The sequence below is a fragment of the Pelophylax lessonae genome (assembly GCF_965119305.1).
Source record: "Pelophylax lessonae genome assembly, chromosome: 4".
NCBI classification, from domain to species: Eukaryota; Metazoa; Chordata; class Amphibia; order Anura; family Ranidae; genus Pelophylax; species Pelophylax lessonae.
In genome coordinates, this window is record NC_138771.1 from 540,356,040 (window position 1) to 540,378,644 (window position 22,605).

Genomic DNA, 22,605 nt, shown 5'->3' on the forward strand with positions numbered 1-22,605 from the left:
AAAGAAGAGGAAGAGCCAAGATCACCGCTGGGGACCCCAGAAGAGGAGGAGGGGGGCCACTCTGTGCAATACCACTGCACAGAGAAGGTAAGTATAACAAGCTTGTTATTTTAATTTAAAAAAAAAATGTACTTTAGTAGCACTTTAAATACACAATTAGTTCTTTACTCTGCCACCAGATATTTTTATTCAAAAATATCAAAAGTTCACAATACAAAATAAATGTCTGTAACACAGACTGTTACCATAGACACGTATATCCAGAGATACAGTGCCTTGCAAAAGTATTCGGGCCCCTTGAACTTTGCGACCTTTTGCCACATTTCAGGCTTCAAACATAAAGATATAAAACTGTAATTTTTTGTGAAGAATCAACAACAAGTGGGACACAATCATGAAGTAAAACAAAATTTATTGGATATTTCAAACTTTGTTAACAAATAAAAAAGTGAAAAATTGGGCGTGCAGAATTATTCAGCCACCTTTACTTTTAGTGCAGCAAACTCTCTCCAGAAGTTCAGTGAGGATCTCTGAATGATCCAATGTTGACCTAAATGACTAATGATGATACATAGAATCCACCTGTGTGTAATCAAGTCTCCGTATAAATGCACCTGCACTGTGATAGTCTCAGAGGTCCGTTTAAAGCGCAGAGAGCATCATGAAGAACAAGGAACACACCAGGCAGGTCTGAGATACTGTTGTGGAGAAGTTTAAAGCCGGATTTGGATACAAAAAGATTTCCCAAGTTTTAAACATCCCAAGGAGCACTGTGCAAGTGATAATATTGAAATGGAAGGAGTATCAGACCACTGCAAATCTACGAAAACCTGGCCGTCCCTCTAAACTTTCAGCTCATACAAGGAGAAGACTGATCAGAGATGCAGCCAAGAGGCCTATGATCACTCTGGATGAACTGCAGAGATCTACAGCTGAGGTGGGAGACTCTGTCCATAGGACAACAATCAGTCGTATACTGCACAAATCTGGCCTTTATGGAAGAGTGGCAAGAAGAAAGCCATTTCTTAAAGATATCCATAAAAAGTGTCATTTAAAGTTTGCCACAAGCCACCTGGGAGACACACCAAACATGTGGAAGAAGGTGCTCTGGTCAGATGAAACCAAAATCGAACTTTTTGGCAACAATGCAAAACGTTATGTTTAGCATAAAAGCAACACAGCTTATCACCCTGCACACACCATCCCCACTGTAAAACATGGTGGTGGCAGCATCATGGTTTGGGCCTGCTTTTCTTCAGCAGGGACAGGGAAGATGGTTAAAATTGATGGGAAGATGGATGGAGCCAAATACAGGACCATTCTGGAAGAAAACCTGATGAAGTCTGCAAAGGACCTGAGACTGAGATGGAGATTTGTCTTCCAACAAGACAATGATCCAAAACATAAAGCAAAATCTACACAGGAATGGTTCACAAATAAACATATCCAGGTGTTAGAATGGCCAAGTCAAAGTCCAGACCTGAGTCCAATCGAGAATCTGTGGAAAGAACTGAAAACTGCTGTAAACAAACACTCTCCATCCAACCTCACTGAGCTCGAGCTGTTTTGCAAGGAGGAATGGTCAAAAATTTCAGTCTCTCGATGTGCAAAACTGATAGAGAAATACCCCAAGCGACTTACAGCTGTAATCGCAGCAAAACGCGGCGCTACAAAGTATTAACTTAAGGGGTCTGAATAATTTTGCACGCCCAATTTTTCAGTTTTTTGTTTGTTAAAGTTTAAAATATCCAATAAATTTCGTTCCACTTCATGATTGTGTCCCACTTGTTGTTGATTCTTCACAAAAATTTACAGTTTTATATCTTTATGTTTGAAGCCTGAAATGTGGCAAAAGGTCGCAAAGTTCAAGGGGGCCGAAAATTTTCGCAAGGCACTGTATACCATGTAGTAGCACTATTTGAAGAGACAGGAAATTCTTAAGTTCTTGATTAGTGCATTAGAGACAATATTAACAATTTTGAAAAATAGTTTTACACAATTAAGAAAAAAATGGTGCAAACAAAATATTTAAAGAACAAGCGTATTACAAAGAAAAAAGAGATAATAATCCACCTGGAAACAAAAAGGATTGCAGAATGAAAAATACTTATCAAGTCCTGGTTTAGCAGAGTCCAATCAACAAGTAAAGCCCCGTACACACGTACCGATCGTCGTCATACAAACGTTCGTCTTTTCTCCCCGGGATGTCGATGTCTGTTGAAAAGTGCAAAGACAGCACAAGAATTTTGTCCGCCGACTTCAGCTGACTGCAGAAGTGATGTCATGTAATGGTTAACTTTCCCTGTGTTTTTTCTTTTCTGAGCATAGCCAGTCTTGCAAATCTGCGGTCTGTCGGCTGATTTCTTTACTGACAGGCGAACAATCGTCCGTTCTGGTGTCGGCATACAAAAATTTTTATGTTTGCAAGAAAGACTCTTGTCCGCAGAATGTGCGCAGACAGCTGTCGGAGGCACCATACTAACAAGCGTACAATCGGCAGATCTTTCGTCCGCCGACGTTTGTATGACGACGATCGGTACGTGTGTACGGGCCTTTAGAGTACAGTGGATATGGGTTGCAGTCCTTCTTTTCTGGTCCTGGAGGGGGTGTTGACAGAAATGATATGGCCAATCACAAGCTAAGATGGTGACTGATGAGATGTCACCACATTTCACCACATTTATGAGTATGTAGCTTAGATACAGTTTTATATAGGTAATAATATCTTTAAATACCTACATGTTACAGTCTGGTTATGTATTATTGTCTAACATGAAAGTACCTTTTAAATGAATCTAACCATGAAGGGTATCAGATGGCTATTTCACCTAGGAGAGGTAATGGGTCCCGCTGCCCTCCTTTACCTTCTGATATAGTGGTGTATGCACTTAAAATGCTGCTAATTAGCTGATATAGGTAAACGTGTCCTTATTCTGGCTGTTTTGTTATTATCTCTGGAGTTATAAAATACACTGAAGTTTTTGATTCTACTAGGGAAGAGAGACAACAATGTGTATTTGCCCACTACTCCAGCCAAAGTATTTATCACTCTGAAGTAATAAAGTGTATATCTGCTTGCTTTCTTATTTACTTGCTTTTAAACTCAGTTTTTATGAGGCATATTAGAGTACACACTATTCGTTTAGCGCATTGGTCTCCCCCACTGAGCTGTTGTGTTCTGAACGGGGGATGACCCTCCTCCAGAACACTCCAATCAGTCATTGGCTGGGAGCACTGATGCACGAACAGCTGGCTTCTGTCACACAGACCGACATACACACGGACCGAATGTCAGCTGGATTTTTTGAACCGGCCATTGTCTCCCAACAGTTGGCTCGTGTGTACTCGGCTTTAGACTGAAATGTAGATTGGGTTAATATGGTTGAGTGGGTCTTGTGTCTTCCCAATGGACTCATAAGAATGTTCTGGAATGCAGCTAAAACTCTGGTAATTATAAAACACAAAGTGAACAAAATCTAGAGAAAAAGTAGGGGTTTCAAGGCCAGTTGGGAGAAGGAAGACCAGAAAACAAACACTTTAAAATTCATCCATTTATTAGTATATCTAAAAGAATTTTGTGTACAGATGAGGGATATACAGAAAGAAAAAAAAGAAACATCCCTCATATATTCACCAATATATTAAAAACAGCAGCACAGAAATATATCCCTATTAAGGGAACAATACATGCTTCAAGCTGATGTTGATGCAAGAAGTCTTTGGTGATATTCGTTTGAGGGTCCCAATGAGCCAACGCATTTCGCATCAGGCTTCGTCAGGGCCAGAGAGACCGAGCAATACCGATATTTCTAACAAGAGAAAAAACATAAAATATTACACATTCATTTCTCATCATTTTTCTTTCTATATATCCCTCATCTGTACACAAAATTCTTTTAGATATACTAATAAATGGATGAATTTTAATGTGTTTGTTTTCTGGTCTTCCTTCTCCCAACTGGCCTCGAAACCCCTACTTTTTCTCTAGATTTTGTTCTTTGCATATATATTGGGGCATGGGCCAACCTCCACAGTTGATTTTTTCTATATAACATGAAGTCCTAATATAATAATGCAAGGGAGGGGGGGGGGAGGGGTCAATGATGTTCTGTGTCTTATTTTAAAAAAATACCATGGGTGACCTGGGTCCTAAACAACATGGCTGCTGGGCCCTCCCACGCAGGAGATTTCTTGAGAGAGGGGAACACTACCTTGACCTCACCTTTTCCACTCTAAAAAGACATGGGGGAGGCAATATCTCAATTCAATAGTCCTCTTTATAGTGATCACAAATATGGGAAGGGTAATATAATTATCAAAAGGCTGCTAAAATGGACACAAACTAGATTTGTAGGTGTGCAGTAATTATAATTTTCGTTCACTATTTGAAGGAGAGGGGAAGGGGGAGGGGGTGGGGGATATGAGGATTATAGATGGAGGTAGAGAAGGGGGCAGGAGAAAATGGAAAAAGAGAAGGGGAAGAAGGGTGATATGACACAATAAAAGATGAGAAAGAGGATGTGAGATCAGGTGGCCTGTCTAAAGAGGGAGAAGGGGAAAAAAAACAAAAGCGTATACATGTATACAGTATACATTAAAAAAAATGGGGCAGACTTGATTAACCAGTTGATCTTTTTTCTGCTGTCAATTTTCTATGCTTCTATGAAATGAATACTAGGAAACAGGAAAATTAGGTTCATTTAAAAGCCCTCTGTATGTTGGCTTTCCTTATTGGTCCTATATTCTTGTGAATTTATAGATTTTATAAATGGTAATACATTTAAAAAAAATACAAAAAATAAAACAATGCACATTATTAACCACTTGCCTACTGTGCACTTAAACCCCCTTCCCATCCAGACCAATTTTTAGCTTTCAGTGCTCTCACACTTTGAATGACAATTGCGCGGTCATGCTACACTGTACCCATATGAAATTTTTATCATTTTTTTCACACAAATAGAGCTTTCTTTTGGCGGTATTTAATCACCTCTGGGGGTTTTATTTTTTACAAAAAAAAAAAGAAAAAAGACAGAAAATTTTGAAAAAAAAAAAGTTTTTCTTATTTTCTGCGAGTAAATTTTGAAAATAAATAAATGTTTCTCCTTCACTGATGTGCGTTGATGAGGCGGCACTGATGGGCACTGATGAGGTGGCACTTATGGGCACTGATGAGGTGGCACTTATGGGCACTGATGAGGAGGTACTAATATGCCGCACTGATGAGCACTGATAGGCGGCACTGATAGGCGGCACTGATAGGCGGCACTGATGAGCACTGATAGGCGGCACTGATGAGCACTGATTGGCGGCACTGCTGGGCACTGAGAGGTGGCACTGCTGGGCACTGAGAGGTGGCACTGAGAGGTGGCACTGCTGGGCACTGAGAGATGGCACTGACGGGCAGCACTGATGGGCACTGATAGGCAGCACTGATGGGCACTGGCGGATGGCACGGATGGACACTGATGGGCGGCACTGATGATCACTGATGGGCAGCACTGATGAGCACTGATGGGCAGCACCATCAGTGCCCACACTCAGTGACCATAGTGCTGCCAGTCAGTGCTCATCAGTGCCTAGATGAGCAGGCACTGATAGGCACTGACTGGCAGCACTATGGGCACTGATTGTGGGCACTGATGGGGGGCACTGATGGTGGGCACTGTGGGCACTGATGGTGGGCACTTTGTGTATGTTTTTTACCTCTTGTGTAATCAGGACACTGGTGATCAGTGCCCTGATTACATTCTTCTGTGTCCCCGGCGGCTGATCGGCTCTCTCCTTCCTCACACTGCAGTCTCCGTGTGAGGAAGGAGCGCTGGCGATGAGAGATGATCTCATATGTGTACATAAGAGATCATCTCTCATCGCACGGCCCGATCATGTGGTAAATGGCCGCTGTGATTGGCCATTTACCACGATTTGTGATTGGCTGTGTCCAAGGGACACAGCCAACACAGATTTTCCCCGATGCGGGAGCGCGCGGGGAGCCTGTGTCTGGGAGGCCGTTTAAAGACGGCCTCCCGAAAATGTGAGTCCGCGCTGTAGCCGTCTTTCGGCTATAGCGCGGACCGGAAGTAGTTAACCTCAGAGGAGTGGTCAGGTCCTAATACTGTTGACATTAGGTGGCAGAAACTAGTACAGTGGAGGAAATCATTGGATTTAGGGTGAATATTGAAGAAAAAGCAGGTTTTTTTATTTCATCTATTTATGGGCTATTCATTTTTTTTATAACTGCAGCACAGAAAAACTAGGTTCCTTCCTCAGACCAGACTGTGCTATGTGGCATAAACAGTAATAAAAATCCTTTCACCAGTAAAATAGCATCTATATTATTCAATTTATGTATTTAGCTGTTTTCCTAGCTTTAATAAATATCCTGACCACAGCACAAAGTCATGGGGCTGTCATTCAGTAGACCAGACCTGTAAAAATTTGAATGGATTAACCACATAACGACCGCTCCCATTGCTGCTACTGCAGCAATGTGGCTCGTTATCGTCCAGCGATGTAGACCTATGTCGCTGCACTCCTCCCCTTGTGGGCGGCGCGCGCGCGCCGCCGGAGGCTCGCTCTCACTGTGTTCAGTCACAGCGGGAGTCGGACCAGGGGAGGAGCAGCGGCGATCGCCGCTGCTCTTCCCCGATCGTCGGGGAATCGAGTGTGGAGATCCGCCCGCTTGTGTAAACAAAGCGGGCGGATTTCCTAAGTGACAGGCAGGGTCAGATTGCAGTGTTCAGCATAGCTGAACATGCGATCTGTCCCTGTGTCACTCAGTCACCTCCCCCCACACATGTCAGTAAGCACCAGGCATACATTAACCCCTCCCTCTCCAATAAAATTAACCCCTTTCCTGCCAGTGTAATTTTTACAGTAACAGTGCATATTTATAGCACTGATTACTGTAGTAATGTCACTGGTACCCCCAAAAGTTTCAAAAATGTCAGTCAGGGGTCCGATCTGTCCGCCGCAATGTTGCAGTCCCGCAAAAAAAATCGCAGATCGCCGCCATTACTCGTTGAAAAAAAAAACACCAAAAATGACAGAAATCTTTCCCTTAGTTAGTAAACGCAATAAATTTTGCGCAAACCAATCAAAATACGCTTATTGTGATTTTTTTACCAAAAATATGTAGCAGAAAACAAATTGGCCAAAAATGATAAAAAAATTAGATTTTTACATTTTTTGGGGGGGAATTTCATATAAAAAATTTGAAAAATATTGTTATTTTTTCAAAATTTTCGCTCTTTTTTTGTTTATAGCACAAAAAGTAAAAATCGCACAGGTGATCAAATACCACCAAAAGAAAGCTCTGTTTGTGGGAAAAAAGGACGTAAATGTAGTTTGGGTACGGCGTTGCATTTGTCAGTTAAAGTCGCACAGTGCCGAATCGCAAAAAGTGGCCCAGACGTAAGACAGCAAAATCCTCCGGTGGTAAAGTGGTTAAAGAGAATAGGACTGATGTTGATACAAACTAAAGGGCAAATGCCCTGAAATACTTTCATAATTGTGATGTACTGGAAAAGGGTCATTTTATTGGACTAAGCCATAAAATTCATTAGCAAGCCTACTGTTATGGGTATTCAGAGCTCCTGCATGTCATTCCTAGAAATCTACAGAAATAAACACATTATTCTTCATTTCCATTGGCAGCCCAACGTTGCAATCAAGTATTCATTTTATTGTTGTTTGCCATTTATTTACTAAAATTGGCGTGTAACATTTAAAAATAACATACCGCTTATAACAATATGTTGTTTTTTTAAAAAAATGTGCTTCATAAGCAGAATCCTTTTATCAGCCTCAGACAATATTTTTGTTGACATTTACTTTTGTAGAACACCATAGCTTTGCACACATTATTAATAATCCCGCTGTTTCTATCTGAAGGAAAATCTACTCCCTGGTATCAAAGTGAGATTGTGACTGTCATACAGCAAGCATTTTTAATTACATGTATAATGCACTTCTAGATAGTGTAATTATATATGCAAATACACATTAGTTTGGTGAGATTAGATTAATATTAATTTGCATGGTGTCACTACAAACACACAGTTTCTCAGCACCCCCTCCTTCTCTGCAGGATAAGATCCAGATTTATTAAGTACATAAATTTCCCCTCTTGCCTCGCCGTAATGGAATATGAATTAGATCCTAATAATATCAAGTCGAATTAACTACATTACTACAAAAGATGACACATTCCATTGAATCTCCATAATTGACACTGACACTCCCACTGAGATCATTTGGGATCTATTGATGGAACATTTTTAGAGCTTGATGTCAAATCCCATTGCTTTAATAATATAGGTATTTGATGAGCAAAGCTGCTTAGTGCTGCACAATACAATACACTGTTGGTGGCAGAAGTTATCATTGGGCAAAAGTTAATGCATAACACATACAAGAAGCAAAACATTTGGGTCTGGTTGAAGAAAATGTCCAGCATGCTAAAAAACGTTAATCAGGGCTTAACAAAAGGGGCTGGAGGACTAAAGCTGGCCATAGATGACTTGAACTTCATCTGATTCCTGCTGAATTATTGAAATTCAAGCTATTGGTAATCAAACCAATGCAGTCTCTGTTTGGTATTCAGCATAAAAAAACAGTATTTTTTACGTTTTGCTATAAAACAGAAAGCTAGGGGGGCGCACTGAATGCGGAGTCAATCAGCGAGTCACAATGTCCGCTGGCCACACGCGATCACTCCCCAATAGAGACAGAATGGGGAAACAAGGCAGACCGTCGGTCTGTCACAGATGAACACAAGGACCCTGTGTTCCTGCTATTCCGGAACACAGATCTCTATGTTCATCTAGTGGGTCCATCCCCTACACAGTTAGCAAGCACCCCCTAGGGACACACTTAACCCTTTGATCGCCCCTGGTGTTAATTAGTCAGTGTCATTAGTACAGTAACAGTGCATACTTTTAGCACTAATTACTGTAATAAAGTCACTTGTCCCTTCAAAAGTGTCAAAAGTGTCAGTTAGGTGTCCAATCTGTCCGCCACAATGTCGCAATCCTGCTAAAAATCTTTCCCTTAGTTAGTAAACGCAATAACTTTTGCGCAAACCAATCAAAATACGCTTATTGTGATTTTTTTTTACCAAAAATATGTAGCAGAAAACAAATTGGCCAAAAATGATAAAAAAATTTGATTTTTACATTTTTTGGGGGGGGGAATTTCATATAAAAATTTGAAAAATATTGTTATTTTTTTCAAAATTTTCGCTCTTTTTTTGTTTGTCCGCCACAATGTCGCAATCCTGCTAAAAATCGCTGATCGCCGCCATTACTAGTAAAAAATAAATAAATAAATAAAAATGTCATAAATCTGTCCCCTAGTTTGTAGACGCAATAACTTTTGCGCAAACCAATCAATATACACTTAGGGCTTTTTTTTTACCAAAAATATGTAGCAGATTAAAAATTGGTCTAAAATGAGAAAAAAATTAGATTTTTACTTTTTTTTTTTTATTGGGAATATTATACATAGCAGAATGCTAAAAATAGAGTTTTTTTTTTTTTTTAGAATTGACACTGTTTTTTTGCTTATAACGCAAAAAAATTTAAACTACAGAGGTGATCAAATACCACCAAAAGAAAGCTCTATTTGTGGGAGAAAAGGGAAATCAATTTTATTTGGTTAGAACGTTGCACGAGCGCGCAATTGTCAGTTAAAATAATGCAGCGCCATATCGCAAAAAATTGCCTGGTCATTAAGGGGGTAAAACCTTCCGGTCCAGAAGTGGTTAAGGACGTAGCGGCCAGCTTCCTGTTCCACTTCATAACAACCAGCTGTTCACTGTGCCTTGATTGGGTAAAGCTTTGCCCAATCATGGCTTAGAATTCACTGTGCATTCTGGTGTTCGCCAAACGGGCGAACAGGCGATGTTCGGGCCAAACTTTTGCTCGGTTAAAATTGTTCACTCAACACTAGTGACCATTGTCACTGCGAATGAAAGTGAGGGTATTGTGCTGAGGAATGTTTATCTACAGCCTGTAGCCTTAACCCTCCTCTTATGTTAGCTTTCTGTTACTATCCATGATGTTAACGGGTCGGTTTTGACCCGTGTCTTAAATCAGCCATAAAATACCCTCTGAACAATTATTTATCATCCAATTGGTTTCTTACCTCTTGGTTACCTTGTTAGGCTTCTTTATCCTTGAAAATATTGGTTTTAATATTTTTGGTGTGACCCCTTTCTTTTGATAGCATACCTCTCATTTTCAAGTTTAACCACTTTACCACCGGAGGATTTTGCTGTCTTCCGTCCAGGCCACTTTTTGCGATTCGGCGCTGTGCGACTTCAACTGACAATTGCGCGGTCGTGCGACACCGTACCCAAACGAAATTTACGTCCTTTTTTTCCCACAAACAGAGCTTTCTTTTGGTGGTATTTGATCACCTGTGCGATTTTTACTTTTTGCGCTATAAACAAAAAAAGAGCGTTTATTTTGAAAAAATAACAATATTTTTAACATTTTTTTATATGAAATTCCCCCCAAAAAAGATGTAAAAACCAATTTTTTAAAACATTTTTGGCCAATTTGTTTTCTGCTACCTATGTTTGGTAAAAAAAATCACAATAAGCGTATTTTGATTGGTTTGCGCAAAAGTTATTGCGTTTACTAACAAAGGGAAAGATTTCTGTCATTTTTGGTGTTTTTTTTTTAACGCGTAATGGCGGCGATCTGCGATTTTTTTTGTGGGACTGCGACATTGCGGCGGACAGATCGGACCCTTGACTGACATTTTTGACACTTTTGGGGTTACCAGTGACATTACTGCAGTAATCAGTGCTATATATATGCACTGTTACTGTAAAAATGACACTGGCAGGGAAGGGGTTAATTTTATTGGAGAGGGAGGGGTTAATGTATGCCTGGTGCTTACTGACGTGTAGGGGGGGAGGGGCCTGAGTGAGTCATGGACAGATCGGATGTCCAGCTATGCTGAACAGTCCGATCTGTCACTCCCTGTCACTATGGAGATCCGCCCGCTGTGTTTACACACAGCGGGCGGATCTCCACACTAGATCCCCGGCGATCGGGGCAGAGCAGCGGCGATCACCGCTGCTCCTCCCCTGGCCCGACTCCCGCTGTGAATGAATACAAGCGCCGCCCAGAAGGGGGAGTGTCTGACGACGTTAATACTACGTCGTCAGACGATAACGAACCACTTTGCCGCAGTACTATTACCGTACTCGGTCGGCAAGTGGTTAAAAAATGGTAAAATAAAGTCAGCAACTCTGAAATGTATTGGTCCTATGTTTCTTCACTTATATAGAGAAGCAGACAAGCAGGAAAAGAGATAGGCCCCTCCCTAACTACAGCTCACAGGGTTGAGCGGTGATTGGCTGTCAGTGTTACTAAGCAGAGAGAGTGTTTATGATTTCAGTTTTGGCACTTATTAGTGTCCTAAAATCCTATATTATAACTGGGTCAGAATTGACCCTAACAACATAAACAATGTATGTGTGCAAGTATATTAGTCAGTTCCTGCAGTGCTTCAGAGCCTGCAATTGCAAACTAGTCCCAACTCCACAGGATGTGCAGTCACAGCCAGCAAAAAGATTTCTCCTCTGATGTTCAGCACCAGTGATTGTACACACAGTATCACTAATCCTTCACCACACCGACTGTGCACCCCTATGAAGTGGCCACTCACCGAATTGCCCTTGAAATATCGCCTTTATGCATAAGCTGCATGAGCCCTTGCTTCTAGTCGGTCTGTCGTCGCTTAGGCACGTCCAGATCCTATCCGTCCACCAGGGGTCACTATCAGGCTGTATATCTCCTCAGTGCAATTTGTAAGCAAACGACATGAAGCAAGAGAGTAGTGTAATACTGTTTCGACTTTATTAATTAAATAAAACGTCCCTCCCCTTCAGCGTATATGCTTACATTTCAATCACCCTTTGCACGCATATCATAAACACAGAGGCTTTGAAAGGTACCGCCGCTCGCCGACCGCGAGCTAGTCCCTGCTGTGGATTACAGCGCTCCTGCGGCTAACAGGCGAGATCCAGAACAACAGCGGTATCCTCCCTTCGTCTCCTCAGCAGCAGCGTACGTGCATCCTGACCGGTTTCGTCTGGTAGACTTCAACAGAGGACTAACGTGCGCTGCTGCAATCAAGATTAATGTATGCAGCCGGAGGACCTCCCTCCCATCATGATTGGTTTACACCACTGATGGGTTCAAACACCTCTTCATTGCCATTACCTGGCCTGAAGGAAATTCAATATGGACATACCATAGAATCATTTTCTAAATACCGGAAAAACAAGATTAATCGATACAAAACAAAGTTTAATACCGCTATCAACTCTCTTATTACTGCAACCAGTATCTGAATGGGTATTCCCCGGGTTTGAATCACACAGAACCCCAGTTTTTTTCAGATTGGCCATCTTTGCCCGATCTGAGCATGTATGTTCAAAATTTCCAAACCTATCGATTTGTAAAAATTGGTCATGGAGTTCTTTCTACCCCTAATTCTACATGCCATCTTGCCCTATCCGGATGCATACATCTTAAGTACTACTAATATTTAAAACGGTTATGCTAAAATCGATATAACCAAAATTTGACACAAAAATAAACCTACAGCACCTGGTATTCCCAGGTGGTCTCCCATACAGGTACTAACCAGGCCCGACCCTGCTTAGCTTCTGAGATCAGATGAGATCGGGCATGTTCAGGGTGATGTGGCCATAGGTAAAATGTAAAGTGCATTCTAATGGTGAAACCATCATGTATGACCACTATCCTCAAGATGTCATACTTATTACATAATTAGCACATGTCATGTAATTTCTGATATGTTTTAAAACCAGTAAATGTCAAATCTTAAATAAATCATTTCATAAATAGTAGATACATAATAAATAAATACATTAACTTCATAAATAATAGGTACAATTCATATGTTGAGATTACAAGAAAATGTTGTTCATAGAGGCCAAATCGCAAATATAATATATAAAATTCGCTCTAAAATATCTTAGTCCATAACCAATGGTACTAAAGGTTAAAATATATAAAAAATAAAGGCGTGTTGCCATAAGGAATCAATGGTCGAGGCATAATCGTAAATTCGAGTAAAATTGGAGAAGGATAAAAGTATATATAAAATGGAATCCATAAAACGTCCTGTCTAAAAAATATACTTAATAGTTGCTTAAAAAACAGTTCAGGTCAAGTTCTATATTTAACCCGTTGGGCGCCAAGGAGTTTGTCTTGTAAATCCATTCAGTTTCCTTTTTGGACAGTTCTCTTACTCTATTGCACCCTCTCCAGTTGCTTGGCATCTTTTCTATACCCCAAAATTTCAGTGCTGAGGGGTCTTTATCATGCTTTTCCCTGAAATGTAGTGGGACACTGTGTTCCTTGAAGCCTGTTGTTATTTTATAAATGTGCTCAGAAATCCTGATGCCCAATTTTCTCTTTGTTCTTCCTATATACAACATACCGCAAGGGCACTCCATTCCGTATACCACGTGGGTCGTGATACACGTGATACACTCCTTTATTTCAAAGGTCTTCCCATTTGCTCCTGAAGTGAACTCCGTTAGACCCCGAAAGTGTGTATTCACTTGTCTGCAAGCCTTACACCTTCTGCATGCGTGAAATCCAGACAAGTCCCAGAACATCTTTGGTGGTCTGGGAGGGTCCAAAACTTTCCTCACCACTCTGTCTCCAATAGTGGGAGCCTTTTTGTATATAAATATTGGGTTATCCGGAATCACGGGGCCCAGAACCTTATCAAGCTTCAATATTCCCCAGTGCTTTTTCATGATAGATTCAAATTCCCTGAACTGGACATTATAATTTGTTATGAAGCCCCATTGGTGCGATTCATTTGGAATCTTATTAGTTGGAGCCAGGCAGGACTCATGTGAAACCGCCAGTACTTCTTTCACTGTCTCCTCCAGTACCTCCGGTCTGTATCCCTTATCGGTAAATTTGTCTGTTATCACGCGTGATTGTTCCAAAAAATCCTCCTCCAAGGTGCAATTCCTCCTTATCCTCAGCAATTGCCCCTTGGGGATGTTCCTTAGCCAGCACGGGTGATGGCCACTGTATACTGGAAGATAGCCGTTTCTATCTGTAGGCTTAAAATATGCCTTAGTGATGATCCGTCTGTTTTCGATCCGCACAGATACATCTAGATAGTTAATTTCTTTTTTGTCCCATGTACATTCTAATTTGATGTTGTGTTTATTTATATTTAAATGCTCAGTGAACTCTGCTAGCGATGTCTCTGTACCAGCCCAAATAAAAAATAGGTCGTCGATGTATCTTTTGTAGAAGACCAGCTGCTCTTTTCTGTGGGCATATATACTCCTATCTTCCCACTCGCCCAAAAATAGGTTGGCGAGGCTGGGTGCATATTTTGCACCCATCGCCACACCTTTCTGCTGCGTGAAGAATTGTCCCCCATACCAGAAATAGTTGTGGGTTAAGCAAAAGTCCATAACTATCCCCAAGAATTTTTTCTGGGTATGTGGTATGTCCTCTCTCTTACTCATTGCCCAATTGAGGGCTAGTAATGCATCCTCGTGCTGGATAATCGTGTAGAGAGATGCTACATCAGCTGTTACAAGATATATCTCAGGGGCATCAGGCAGAGTTAGATTGTCCAACAAGGTTAAAAATTCCTTCGTATCTTTCAAATACGCTTTTAATTCAACCACACTTTTTTGAAGGAATACATCCAAGTATTCCCCAATTCTTGAGGTCACTGATCCGATACTGTTTACTATCGGTCTTGCTGGAGGGCAAGACTGATTTTTGTGGATCTTCGGGAGCGTATATATGGTAGGTACGCGATTAAAACTAGGGAATAAATATTTTTTCTCCTTCATAGTTAAAATGCGTTCATTAAAACCAAATTCAACCTATGAAGGAGAAAAAATATTTATTCCCTAGTTTTAATCGCGTACCTACCATATATACGCTCCCGAAGATCCACAAAAATCAGTCTTGCCCTCCAGCAAGACCGATAGTAAACAGTATCGGATCAGTGACCTCAAGAATTGGGGAATACTTGGATGTATTCCTTCAAAAAAGTGTGGTTGAATTAAAAGCGTATTTGAAAGATACGAAGGAATTTTTAACCTTGTTGGACAATCTAACTCTGCCTGATGCCCCTGAGATATATCTTGTAACAGCTGATGTAGCATCTCTCTACACGATTATCCAGCACGAGGATGCATTACTAGCCCTCAATTGGGCAATGAGTAAGAGAGAGGACATACCACATACCCAGAAAAAATTCTTGGGGATAGTTATGGACTTTTGCTTAACCCACAACTATTTCTGGTATGGGGGACAATTCTTCACGCAGCAGAAAGGTGTGGCGATGGGTGCAAAATATGCACCCAGCCTCGCCAACCTATTTTTGGGCGAGTGGGAAGATAGGAGTATATATGCCCACAGAAAAGAGCAGCTGGTCTTCTACAAAAGATACATCGACGACCTATTTTTTATTTGGGCTGGTACAGAGACATCGCTAGCAGAGTTCACTGAGCATTTAAATATAAATAAACACAACATCAAATTAGAATGTACATGGGACAAAAAAGAAATTAACTATCTAGATGTATCTGTGCGGATCGAAAACAGACGGATCATCACTAAGGCATATTTTAAGCCTACAGATAGAAACGGCTATCTTCCAGTATACAGTGGCCATCACCCGTGCTGGCTAAGGAACATCCCCAAGGGGCAATTGCTGAGGATAAGGAGGAATTGCACCTTGGAGGAGGATTTTTTGGAACAATCACGCGTGATAACAGACAAATTTACCGATAAGGGATACAGACCGGAGGTACTGGAGGAGACAGTGAAAGAAGTACTGGCGGTTTCACATGAGTCCTGCCTGGCTCCAACTAATAAGATTCCAAATGAATCGCACCAATGGGGCTTCATAACAAATTATAATGTCCAGTTCAGGGAATTTGAATCTATCATGAAAAAGCACTGGGGAATATTGAAGCTTGATAAGGTTCTGGGCCCCGTGATTCCGGATAACCCAATATTTATATACAAAAAGGCTCCCACTATTGGAGACAGAGTGGTGAGGAAAGTTTTGGACCCTCCCAGACCACCAAAGATGTTCTGGGACTTGTCTGGATTTCACGCATGCAGAAGGTGTAAGGCTTGCAGACAAGTGAATACACACTTTCGGGGTCTAACGGAGTTCACTTCAGGAGCAAATGGGAAGACCTTTGAAATAAAGGAGTGTATCACGTGTATCACGACCCACGTGGTATACGGAATGGAGTGCCCTTGCGGTATGTTGTATATAGGAAGAACAAAGAGAAAATTGGGCATCAGGATTTCTGAGCACATTTATAAAATAACAACAGGCTTCAAGGAACACAGTGTCCCACTACATTTCAGGGAAAAGCATGATAAAGACCCCTCAGCACTGAAATTTTGGGGTATAGAAAAGATGCCAAGCAACTGGAGAGGGTGCAATAGAGTAAGAGAACTGTCCAAAAAGGAAACTGAATGGATTTACAAGACAAACTCCTTGGCGCCCAACGGGTTAAATATAGAACTTGACCTGAACTGTTTTTTAAGCAACTATTAAGTATATTTTTTAGACAGGACGTTTTATGGATTCCATTTTATATATACTTTTATCCTTCTCCAATTTTACTCGAATTTACGATTATGCCTCGACCATTGATTCCTTATGGCAACACGCCTTTATTTTTTATATATTTTAACCTTTAGTACCATTGGTTATGGACTAAGATATTTTAGAGCGAATTTTATATATTATATTTGCGATTTGGCCTCTATGAACAACATTTTCTTGTAATCTCAACATATGAATTGTACCTATTATTTATGAAGTTAATGTATTTATTTATTATGTATCTACTATTTATGAAATGATTTATTTAAGATTTGACATTTACTGGTTTTAAAACATATCAGAAATTACATGACATGTGCTAATTATGTAATAAGTATGACATCTTGAGGATAGTGGTCATACATGATGGTTTCACCATTAGAATGCACTTTACATTTTACCTATGGCCACATCACCCTGAACATGCCCGATCTCATCTGATCTCAGAAGCTAAGCAGGGTCGGGCCTGGTTAGTACCTGTATGGGAGACCACCTGGGAATACCAGGTGCTGTAGGTTTATTTTTGTGTCAAATTTTGGTTATATCGATTTTAGCATAACCGTTTTAAATATTAGTAGTACTTAAGATGTATGCATCCGGATAGGGCAAGATGGCATGTAGAATTAGGGGTAGAAAGAACTCCATGACCAATTTTTACAAATCGATAGGTTTGGAAATTTTGAACATACATGCTCAGATCGGGCAAAGATGGCCAATCTGAAAAAAACTGGGGTTCTGTGTGATTCAAACCCGGGGAATACCCATTCAGATACTGGTTGCAGTAATAAGAGAGTTGATAGCGGTATTAAACTTTGTTTTGTATCGATTAATCTTGTTTTTCCGGTATTTAGAAAATGATTCTATGGTATGTCCATATTGAATTTCCTTCAGGCCAGGTAATGGCAATGAAGAGGTGTTTGAACCCATCAGTGGTGTAAACCAATCATGATGGGAGGGAGGTCCTCCGGCTGCATACATTAATCTTGATTGCAGCAGCGCACGTTAGTCCTCTGTTGAAGTCTACCAGACGAAACCGGTCAGGATGCACGTACGCTGCTGCTGAGGAGACGAAGGGAGGATACCGCTGTTGTTCTGGATCTCGCCTGTTAGCCGCAGGAGCGCTGTAATCCACAGCAGGGACTAGCTCGCGGTCGGCGAGCGGCGGTACCTTTCAAAGCCTCTGTGTTTATGATATGCGTGCAAAGGGTGATTGAAATGTAAGCATATACGCTGAAGGGGAGGGACGTTTTATTTAATTAATAAAGTCGAAACAGTATTACACTACTCTCTTGCTTCATGTCGTTTGCTTACAAATTGCACTGAGGAGATATACAGCCTGATAGTGACCCCTGGTGGACGGATAGGATCTGGACGTGCCTAAGCGACGACAGACCGACTAGAAGCAAGGGCTCATGCAGCTTATGCATAAAGGCGATATTTCAAGGGCAATTCGGTGAGTGGCCACTTCATAGGGGTGCACAGTCGGTGTGGTGAAGGATTAGTGATACTGTGTGTACAATCACTGGTGCTGAACATCAGAGGAGAAATCTTTTTGCTGGCTGTGACTGCACATCCTGTGGAGTTGGGACTAGTTTGCAATTGCAGGCTCTGAAGCACTGCAGGAACTGACTAATATACTTGCACACATACATTGTGTGTGCTGAAGCGCCGCTGAATGTATGATATAACGAACTGAGACGCACAGATTGGGCTATTATTATACATTTGATTTTGCAAGTTTTACGTTTACAGTGGCAGCTAGTGCATTAAAAGGATGCACAGAGTGACATGTTTTACATGATTTTATCTACATGATTTTATTTACTATTTATTCATGATTTGAGTAGATATATTTATTTCTTTATACCTTACACTGATTTATATATATATATTTTAGCGCCGGGCGGGTGGTTGACGTTTTTTAGCATCAGTTACCTTTTACAATACTAACACCATAAACGTCTTAATTTTCACCACAGTATTTTATAATTTAGTGAAAAGGATTATTTTTCTATTACATTGTTTAAATAGAGGTTCCTGACAAAGTAAAAAAATCTTGATGCAATAAACAAATTTATGTGATACTTATAGACATTCAAAACCTAAAAACGGGTCGGTTCTGACCCTAACACAAGAGGAGGGTTAAACTATACAAATGTATTGTACATGAATCTACCTTAATATAAGCCCCCTGTAACTCTAACCACAAAGCAGTATTGGGAGAGGTAGGGGCAGCACTGTAAGTCAGCTAGGCTCTATAGCTGCTGCTCCTTCATTGTGCAGGCAAGATTGTCATTAAACCTCCAATTATTCTTTGTATATATGTCTTTAAAATTAGGTCTTGTACCTGTGTTCCTATGCAAGTAATCATCCCTCTGTTTCTTATTTTTATAAATGGTTGATCCTGCCGTTTCCATGCACTGCCTCATTGTTGGTGTCAACATCATTGCAGCTGATCCTGTGGCCTCTATGTTGCCACCCTTGGTGTATATGCTCCTCTGTACTGCCTGATGGAAGAAATTGTTTTTTAAATTTTTGCCTAAATAATCAATTAATAAACAATCCTTCATGTCATTCATACTAAAAATAACAACTGCAATACAAGTCATTGAATAATAATAGAATTCATAATAATAATATGAATATGAATAATATGAATACTAATATTTTACCGGTGGAGGAGAGACCCAGTCATTACATGGGGCACACTGGAGGAAAAAGGGAGCATATATCATTCAAGCAGCTGTGCAGACCCTTTTGATGTAATTCTTTACATTACTTGGGATGCAACTCCAGCTGTTTGAGTGACATTTGCATTAGAGTGGCACATAGGAGGAAAGAGGGTACAAATGTCATGCAAGCAGCTGGAACTGCCCCACAAGTGATGAAAAGAGCCACTTTAGTGACATTTGATTCCTCTTTTCTCCTCTGCCTATAATCCGGTAATGTTTTCTGGCTTCTAAAGAGCAGGTCACTTAATCATTGTATGTTCCGGAGCGATTAATAGGCCTATTGGTGAGCGTGTACACGGCTTGGCATCCATATCATTGGAGGAAATAATGTTTGCTGCCAAGTGTTTGTGTGTCCAAGCCAATGAAACACAAGCATAGCAGGCAGCTATACAAAGAGGAGGGGAATCCGCCATCACTCAAGGCAGGAGGTATAGACGGAGGGGTTTATACTTACAACTTAAGATACAGGCAAGGGCACATCTTGCCTGTACAAACAGCGGGATGACACAAGATGAAAACTGACCATGCTAGCATGGATTGGCTGCCATGCTTAGCATGGTTAGTTTCCTCTCAGGAGGAGGGGCACAGGCAGGATCAACAAGGTATTAGAGAACACCAGCAGGCACAAATAAAATAGTGACTAAAAGCTAATTAAGAAACGTTAAAAAGCCAGTAACATGATTTTTTTTTTGAGATTTACAAACACTTTTAGGCTGGGGCTGGTTTTAGACTAGGTTGTAATGCTCATCTTTAGTGTAGTCTACATGAAGCAGTCGCACACACAATGCCTCTTGCACTTAGGAAAATGGCCCCTCCGGATGGATGTGCTTTATGTCTTCATTACTCTAGAAATGGGTAACCAAGGTCTTGCTGCGCTCAAAGACTTAGGGGAGTCTAACACTGCAACTACAGTATATAAAACACACAGGGCACACCGACCTAGTCCATTATCCCAAGACAAATAATTTATTAGATAAAAGCACGGTGCAACAATCACTCAAGACCCAGTGGGCTGACGCATTTCGAGGAATTCCTCTACTTCAGAGCCACCAATTCCTCGAAATGCTTTAGCCCACGGGGTCTTCAGTGACTGTTACACCCATACATTTTGATACATTGGATGGAATGTACAGTGATCTGTGATGCACAATTTCTTGCTGTCTTTGTGAGTACATTGCTCACCGTGCTTTTTTTTATCTAATAAATTATTTGTCTCGGGTTAGTCTGCATGAAGGTTATAGGGAGAGCAGAGAAAGCAGCATTCCAAATCATTTGGCAGGCAAAACTGTTTCAATTGTAAATTAACTGTTTGTCTGGAGTTTCAAAATCCATAAATACTGTAAATATTCCTAAATAAAGAACTAAGAAAACACATGTGTCTAGGTCACAGTCATCACCAACAGACCTGGGCAGAATACAGTGGGAAATTTAGCATAAAAAGGACAATAAGAGAGTACAACAAAGTTACGAAACAAAATTAAATAGAGGATGAACGGTTAATTATGGAAATGCTAGACAGAGCAAGGCAAAAAATTATCAGTACATGCTCAATAGAGGTGCTAACTAATTGTTGCCTAATTAGATGTGAAGAGCAGGTTACATAGTTTCTAGAAATTATACTATACTGGATAGAAGAAAAAAAACAAAAACAGTTATTAAGATTATTATTGCTAAACTGTCAGGGCCAAACATGTAAAAATTGGATTTATGCCATGAATAATCTTTTTCACATTCAGATTTCAGCAGATCCCACTTTATAAACATATTTTAGGGCATGCAGGTCTGTTAGTCACTTATATTATTCCCCTCAATTTGCTTAGTACACACATACACACACACACACACACACACACACACACTCAGCTCTGAATAAATGAATATGCGTCTCTAATAATCTCTCTAATATCTCCAATTCATAAATATATTTGATGTAAAAATTCTTCAGATATCAAACTGATGTGTTCAAAATGAGTAACAAAAGCAAATTCTTCACAAGTGTGTCCTGTGAACCACCACCTCTATGTAAAATTTCTGCTCACCTCCAGACTCAGACCCCACTACAGAGTCTCATTTGCCTCTACTACACTCCTCCTGTGGGTGTCTCAATACCACTCTTCCTCCTCCTGGTTCCAATTCAGGTGTTCTGAGTGTACCCTTATTCTAGCTCGTCCTCCATTAGTTCATAGCATGAGATAAAAGGGGGAGTACCATAGTGCTCTCAGTTTCACAAACTTCTAAAAACAGGCGTTTCAACATACGCAGCTCACCACTGATACTCAGGTATCTACTGTGTGAGGTCACAAGCTCGGCTCTTCCCACCCATACACGTTACACCCTCCTATTGGGTTTCTTCAGTAGGTTTGTGAAACAGAGAGCACTATGGTTCTCCCCTTTTATCTAATGCTATGCACTAATCGAGGAGGAGCGAGTATAAGGGTACACTCTGAACACCTGAATTGGAACCAGGAGGAGGAAGAGTGGTATTGAGACACCCACAGGTGGAGTGTAGTAGAGGTGAATGAGGCTAGAGGGGTCTGAGTCTGGAGGTGAGCAGGCATTTCACATAGAGGTGGTGGTTCACAGGACACACTTGTGAAGAATATGCTTTTGTCACTTATTTTGAACACAGTGGTGTGAAATCTGAGAACATTATACACACACACACACACACACACACACATATATATATATATATATATATATATATATATATATATATATATATATATATATATACAGTGGGTACGGAAAGTATTCAGACCCCCTTAAATTTTTCACTCTTTGTTATATTGCAGCCATTTGCTAAAATCATTTAAGTTCATTCTTCTTCCTCATGAATGTACACATAGCACCCCATACTGACAGAAAAACACAGAATTGTTGACATTGTTGCAGATTTATTAAAAAAGAAAAACTGAAATATCACATGGTCCTAAGTATTCAGACCCTTTGCTCAGTATTTAGTAGAAGCCCCCTTTTGATCTAATACAGCCAGGAGTCTTTTTGGGAAAGATGCAACAAGTCTTTCACACCTGGATTTGGGGATCCTCTGCCATTCCTCCTTGCTGATCCTCTCCAGTTCTGTCAGGTTGGATGGTAAACGTTGGTGGACAACCATTTTTAGGTCTCTCCAGAGATGCTCAATTGGGTTTAAGTCAGGGCTCTGGCTGGGCCATTCAAGAACAGTCACGGAGTTGTTGTGAAG